Raw genomic sequence first — 7273 nt, 5'->3', positions numbered from 1 at the left:
ACGACAAAAACAATAATAACTTCAACAATAAAACAACAAGGGCAACAAAAGGGAATAAATAAATAAAATAAATATTTAAAAAATTTAAAAAAAAAATTCTACTGCTTAACAACATGACACTCATTTGGATACATTAATACCTATTAATGCAAAATCCCATTAAGTAGTCTTAGAAAAAGGCCAATTACTTTTGTTTCTGACAACATATCTTTTTCTGGCCAAACTTTATAAGAAAGTCTTTACAATTTCTTTTGTAATTACTTTATTTAAGAGAGAGAGAGACTTGTAGTCTTCCTTCACCACTCACAAAGCTTCCCCTCTGCAGGTGTGTGCTGGGGACTTGAACCCGGGTCCTTGTACACGGTTAACATATTCTCTCAACCAGGTATGCCAACACCCAACCCCATAATCTGTTTATATACTTTGAAAACAACATCTTGTGTAATGACTTTTTAAATATTTAATTTATTTTATTTTAATGGGAGAGAAATACAGATGGAACAAAACAGATAGAGAGAGAGAGAGAGAGACCAGAGCACAGCTCAGCTCTGGCTTATCATGGTTGAACCTGAGTCCCCAGAGCCTCAGGCATGAATGTTTTAGCATAACCATTATGCTGTCTCCCCAGCCTACAGGGCTTATTTATTGCTATTTTAAATATTTTAAAAATTTATTTATTTGATAGAGACAGAGAATTTAAGAGGGAAAGGGGAGAAAGGGAGAAAGAGAGACACTTGCAGACCAGCTTCACTGCTGATGAAGTGTCTCTCCTGCAAGTGGGGGCCAGGGGTTTGAGCCTGGGTCCTTGTTCAAGGCAACCTGTGCACTCAACCAGTTGGGCCACCACCTGGTTATTTATTTATTTATTTATTTATTTATTTATTTATTTATTTTATTGTCACCAAGGTTATTGCTGGGGTTTGATGCTGGCAATATAAATCCACTACTCCCAGTGGCTCGCTCTTTCTTTCTTTCTTTCTTTCTCTTTTTTTTCTAATTTGTTGTTGTTAGATAGGACAGAAAGAAATTGAGAGAGGATGGGGAGTTAGATAAAGACACCTGCAGACCTACTTCAACACTTGTGAAGCAGACAGACCCCTTTGCACATGGGGAGTGGGGGCTTGAACCTGGATCCTTGAGCTTGGTATTAGGCATGCTTAACTGGGTGTGCCACTACCCAGCAACCCAAGACTTTTTTAAAAAGATTTTATTTATTTATTAACAAGAAAGATAGGAGAGAGAGAAAGAACCAGACATCACCCTGGTACATGTGCTTCCGGGAATTGAACTCAGGACCTCATGCTCCAGAGTCCAGTGCCTTAACCAGTGCGCCACCTCCCGGACCACACCCAAGAGTTTTTTTAATATATACATATGAAACACTGGGGAGGCGGGTGGTAGCACAGTGGGTTAAGTGCATGTGGTGCAAAGCACAAGGACCAGCGTGAGGATCCGGGTTTGAGACCCCGCTCCCCACCTGCAGGGGAGTCGCTTCACAAGTGGTGAAACAGGTCTGCAGGTGTCTATCTTTCTCTTCCCTATCTTCTCCTCCTCTCTCCATTTCTCTCTGTCCTATCCAACAACAACAACATCAATAAGAACGATAATAATAACCACAACAATGGTAAAACAACCAGGGTAACAAAAAGGAAATAAATAAATAAATAAATAAGGAAACACTGACAAAACCATAGGATAAGAAAGGTACAACTCCACACAATTCCCACCACCAGATCTCCATAACCCATCCCCTTCTCTGATAGCTTTCCCATTCTTTAACACTCTGGAAGTATGGACCCAAGGTCATTGTGGGATGCAGAAGGTGGAAGGTCTGGCTTCTGTAATTGCTTCCTCGCTGAACATGGGTGTTGACAGGTCGATCCATACTCCCAGCCTGTCTCTCTCTTTCCCTAGTGGGGCGGGGTTCTGGGGAATTGGAATCGGAGCTCCAGGACACATTGATGGGACTGTCTGTCCAAGGAAATCTGTTTGGCATTATACTAGCATCTGGAACCTGGTAGCTCAAAAGAGAGTTATCATATAAAGCCAAATTGTTGACTAATCATGAACCTAAAGGCTGGAATAGTGCAGATGAAGAGTTGGGGAGGGTCTCCATTTTGTAGATAGCTAGTAGGCATATTTTAGTTTTATTCCAAAGGGCCTGTGGCTATACTCATTTTTCCCCTTTTTTCTTCTTGGAACAACAAAATAGACCCCCTTGTGGACCCCCATAAGACGTTGCCCTCAGCAATAACCCTGAAGGCAAAAAATGTTTTTGAACAATTTCTTTTCTTTTCTTTTTATTGGGGAATGAATGTTTTACAGTCAACAGTAAATACAATAGTTTGTACATGCATAACATTTCCCAGTCTTCCATATAACAATACAACCCCCACTAGGTCGTCTGTCATCCTTCTTGGATCTGTATTCTCCCTACCCCCCACCCCAGAATCTTTTACTTTGGTGCAATATGCTAATTCCATTTTTGAACAATTTTATGCTAGGAAGATAGCATAGTGGTTTTGCAAGACTCTCATACCTGAGGCTCTGAGGTTCCAGGTTCAAACCCCAGCAACACCATATGCCAGAGCTGAGCAGTGCTCTGGTTAAGAAAAAAGAAGTCTAAAAAAATAAAAAAACCTAATAAAATATGCTTTATTTTTTTTAACTTTTTTAAAAAATATTTTCCCTTTTGTTGCTCTTGTTGTTTTATTGTTGTAGTTATTATTGTTGTTATTGATGTTGTTGTAGTTGGATAGGACAGAGAGAAATGGAGAGAGGAGGGGAAGACAGAGGGGAGAGAGAAAGATAGACACCTGCAGACCTGCTTCACTGCCTGTGAAGGGACTCCCCTGCAGGTGGGGAACCGGGGGCTGAAACCAGGATCCTTACTCCGGTCCTGCGCCACGTGCGTTTAACCCGCTGCGCTACCAACCGTCTCCCACATTTTCTTTTTCTTAAATTTTTATTTATAAAAAGGAAACACTGACAAAAACCATAGGATAAGAGGGGTACAACTCCACACAATTCTCACCACCAGAACTCTGTATCCCATCCCCTCCCCTGATAGCTTTCCTTTTTTTTTTTTGCCTCCAGGGTTATTGCTGGGGCTCAGTGCCTGCACTACGAATCCACTGCGCCTGGAGGCCATTTTTTCCCTTTTGTTACCCTGGTTGTTTTACCATTGTTGTGGTTATTATTGTCATTGTTATTTATGTCATTGTTGTTGGATAGCACAGAGAGAAATGGAGAGAGGAGGGGAAGACAGAGAGGGGGAGAGAAAGACAGACACCTGCAGACCTGCTTCACTGACTCCCCTGCAGGTGGGGAGCCGGGGCTCAAAACGGGATCCTTCTGCTGGTCCTTGAGCTTTGTGCCACACGCACTTAACCCACTGTGCTACCACCCGACCCCCAGCTTTCCTATTCTTTATCCCTCTGGAAGTATGGACCCAGGGTCAATATGGGGTGCAGATGGTGGAAGGTCTAGTTTCTGTAATTGGTTCCCAGGTAAAATATATTTTCAAAAAGAAAGTCTATTTAATAATACACAGAGAAAGACCAGAACACTGCTCAGTTCTGGCTTACGGTGGGAATGAACCTGGGACCTCAGAGCCTCAGGCATGAATGTCTTTGCAGAACTATTATACTGTCCCATAACCCTCTCCCATCTTTTAAAAATTTATTGTTGTTAAAAATTCATTATTTGTTCAAAGCAGGATCTGACTAAATTTGTAGTAGGGCACCTGTTCAGCTTCATGGGGCAGGGGTGGGGTGGGGGAGGGGATGGGACACAGTATTTTGGTGGTGGGAATGGTGTTTATGTACAAAAAAATTATTGTTGTATAAGTGCCACGTGAAAACTGATTGCACCACTGAGCTCCTAAAATTTATTGTTTATTTGTTTGTTTATTTATTATTTATTTACTTTTAACCAGAGCACTGCTCAGCTCTGGCTTAAGATGGTATGGGGGATTGAGCCTGGGAACTTGTAGCCTCTGACATGAGAATCTGTTTGCATAACCATTATGTTATCTACCTCTTTTTAAAATTTAATTTAATTTTAACATTTTGCTGGGGCTTTGTGCCTGTATGGCAACTCCACTTCTCCCAATGGTATTCTTCCTCTTCCTTTCTTTTTTCTAGACAGATAGATAGGACACCTGCAGTACTTCTCCACTGCTGGTGAAGCTTCCTTCCTGCAGGTGGAAACCAGGGGCTTTAACCCAGGTCCTCCCACATTATAACATGTGCACTCTACCGACTGCACCACTGCCCAACTCCTAATTTCAGGTTAGACAGAAGGGCCATTTTGCCAGCAGCCACCAATTCAACTAACAAAATAGCGCCTCTGTATCTTAGTGAAAAAAGAGGCCATAGGGAGACCCGGGGCAGTTGGAACAATGGCGATGGGCAGAAGGGGCCCTGAAGACCTTGACTCTATCTACAAGGCAGTCCCACCGATGGCTGTGGATTCTGGAGGAGCCTGGGATCCTCCCCGATCCTGAGAGGATGGGAGGCTTGGGAAGTGTCCACTGCCAAGGCCGTGTCCCGTTACTGTTTTACTTTCTATCTTCCTGAGAAGCAGTCCCCAGAGAATTTCTCACCACCTCCAGGTTCTGCTGAGGTCGGGGGTTTTCTGCCTGATTACTCCTGGGGACATGGCCACAGGCTAGCAACAGACTAGTGTGTCAGGAATCTAGCTTCTCCACTATAGGGGCTTGGAGTTTTGTTTATTTGTTTTTAAGTTTTCTTTCTTGATTTTTGATAGGGACAGAGAGAAATTTAGAGAGAAGAGCGAGATAGAAAGGGAGAGAGAGAGACCAGGTAGTGGCGCACCTGATTGAGCGCACATGTCACAGTGCATACAGTTCAAGCCCCCACTCCCCACATGCAGCAGGAGGGGGGAGCTTCACAAGGGGTGAAGCAGTGTTGCAGGGATCTCTCTCTCCCTCTCTTGATCTCTGTCTTTATCCAAAAATAAATAAAATAAAATAAAAACTCTTAAAGAGGGGTCGGGTGGTGGCACACCTGGCTGAGCGCACCCATTACAGTGTGGAAGGACCTGGGTTTGAGCCCCCAGTCCCCACCTCTAGGGGGAAAGCTTTGTGAATGGTGAAGCAGGGCTGCAGGCTATCTCTCTTCCTCTCTATCACCCCCTTCCCTCTTGATTTATGGCTGTCTCTATCCAATCAATAAAGATAATTTAAAAAACTTAAAAACTATTATTTATTCCCTTTTGTTGCCCTTGTTGTTTTTTTATTGTTGTAGTTATGATCGATGTTGTTGTTGGATAGGACAGAGAGAAATGGAGAGAGGAGGGGAAGACAGAGAGGGGGAGAGAAAGACAGACACCTGCAGACCCACTTCACCACCTGTGAAGCGACTCCCCTGCAGATGGGGATCCAGGGGCTCGAACCAGGGTCCTTACGCTGGTCCTTGCACTTTGCCACATGCGCTTAACCCGCTGCGCTACCGCCTGACTCCCAAAAAACTCTAAAAGAAAGGAGAGAGACACCTGCAACATTGCTTCATAGTTCATGAAGTTGCCTTCTGCAAGTGAGGACCGGGGACTTGAACCCAGGTCCTTGTGCACTGTAACATGAGCTCTACTGAGTGTGCCACTGCCCAAGACTGCTATAGTTCCCCCTGCCCCCATCTTTTTTTGTTGTTGTTGTGGGCAGTAATCTATCTCTCTTAGTTTCATTGTCATCCTGTGGGACACTTGCGGGAGGCCAGCACTAGTGTTACTCTTGCTTTTGCTATCTATAAAATAACATTCTGGTGTATTCTATCAAAACCTTGCTTATCAACTAGCCAGAGTTCTCAGCCTTGCTTGTTGGCTAAATGTTTCCAGCTGGTCTGGGAACAGTATCGGTTCTGCATTTGTTGGATGGAATGTTTTGTTCATATCAATTAGGTCACTACAGATTTGCTTTTGTTCATGGTGGGGGTGGCCAGAACTTCACTGCTCTCAGTCATCTTTTCTTTCTTTCTTCGTTTTTTTTTCTTTATTGGGGGGACTAATGGTTTACCGTAGACAGTTAAAATCCAGTAATTGGTACATGCATATTTCTCGGTTTTCCACATAACACTCTAAGCCCCCATCTAAGTCCTCCTCCACCATCATGTTCCAGGACAGGAACACTCCCCACCACCCCAGAGTTCTTTACTTTGATGCAATACTCTCTCTCTAATTTTATTATTGGATAGAGACAGAGAGAAATTGAGAGGGGAGGGGGAGATAGAGAGGGAAAGAGACAGAGACGTCTACAGCACTGCTTCACCACTTGTAAAGCTTTTCCACTACAGGTGGGGACCAGGGACTTGAACCTGGGTCCTTGCATACTGTGATGTGTGTTTAACCAGGTATGCCACCACCTGGCCTCTCTCTCTCTACCAGAGCACTGCTCAGCTCTGGGTTATGATGGTACAGACTGAACTTAGGATGTGGGTGCCTCAGGCAGGTGAGTCTATTTGCATAACCATTATGCTATCTCCTCTTTTTATCTTCCTTCCTTCTTCCCCCTGACTTATTATTGACAGAGAGAGAGAGAGGGAGAGAGAGAGAGAGAAGAGAAAGGGGGGAGAATATCATATCACTCAGGCATCAGAGCTGGATCTCGTGCTTGAGTCCAATACTTTATGCACTGCGCCACCTCCTGGACTTCCTGACACTCTTCAGCTAGAAAGAAAAATGGAGGGCCTGGGGGAAGAGTACTAGCAATAGCATAACAAGATGTTCCTGCCTGAAATCCCAGGTTCAATGCCGAGCTAATATCACTATAAACCAGAGCTGAGCAGTGTTCTGGTGAAGAAAGAAAAAGAAAGAAAGCAAGAAAGAAAGAAAGAGAGAAATAAAGAGAAAGAGACAGAGAAATAAAGAGAGAAAGAAAGGAAGAAAGAGATGCAAGTTTTTATTTATTTAAAATCATTTATTTACTAGAGCACTGTTCAGCTCTGACTTATGCTGAGGCTGGGGATTGAACCTGGGACCTCATGTCTGTTGCATAACTATTACACAACCTCCCCAGGCCAAGTTTGTTTATTAGAGAGAGAACATGAACTGGAGCATCACCCTGACACATGAAATGCTGGAGGTTGAACTCACAACCTCATACTTGAGAACCAATGATTTATTCACTGTGCCATCTCCTGGATCATGCGAGTGTTTGTTCCTTCCATCTATTTTTCTTTTATTGGATAGGACAGAGAAATTGAGAGGATATCGGAGAGAGGGAAAGGGGAAGAGGGAGGGAGAGGGAGAGAGGGAG

The sequence above is a fragment of the Erinaceus europaeus genome, chromosome X, assembly GCF_950295315.1.
Source record: "Erinaceus europaeus chromosome X, mEriEur2.1, whole genome shotgun sequence".
In the NCBI taxonomy this organism is placed as follows: Eukaryota; Metazoa; Chordata; class Mammalia; order Eulipotyphla; family Erinaceidae; genus Erinaceus; species Erinaceus europaeus.
Note: the sequence above shows the minus strand (reverse complement) of the source record.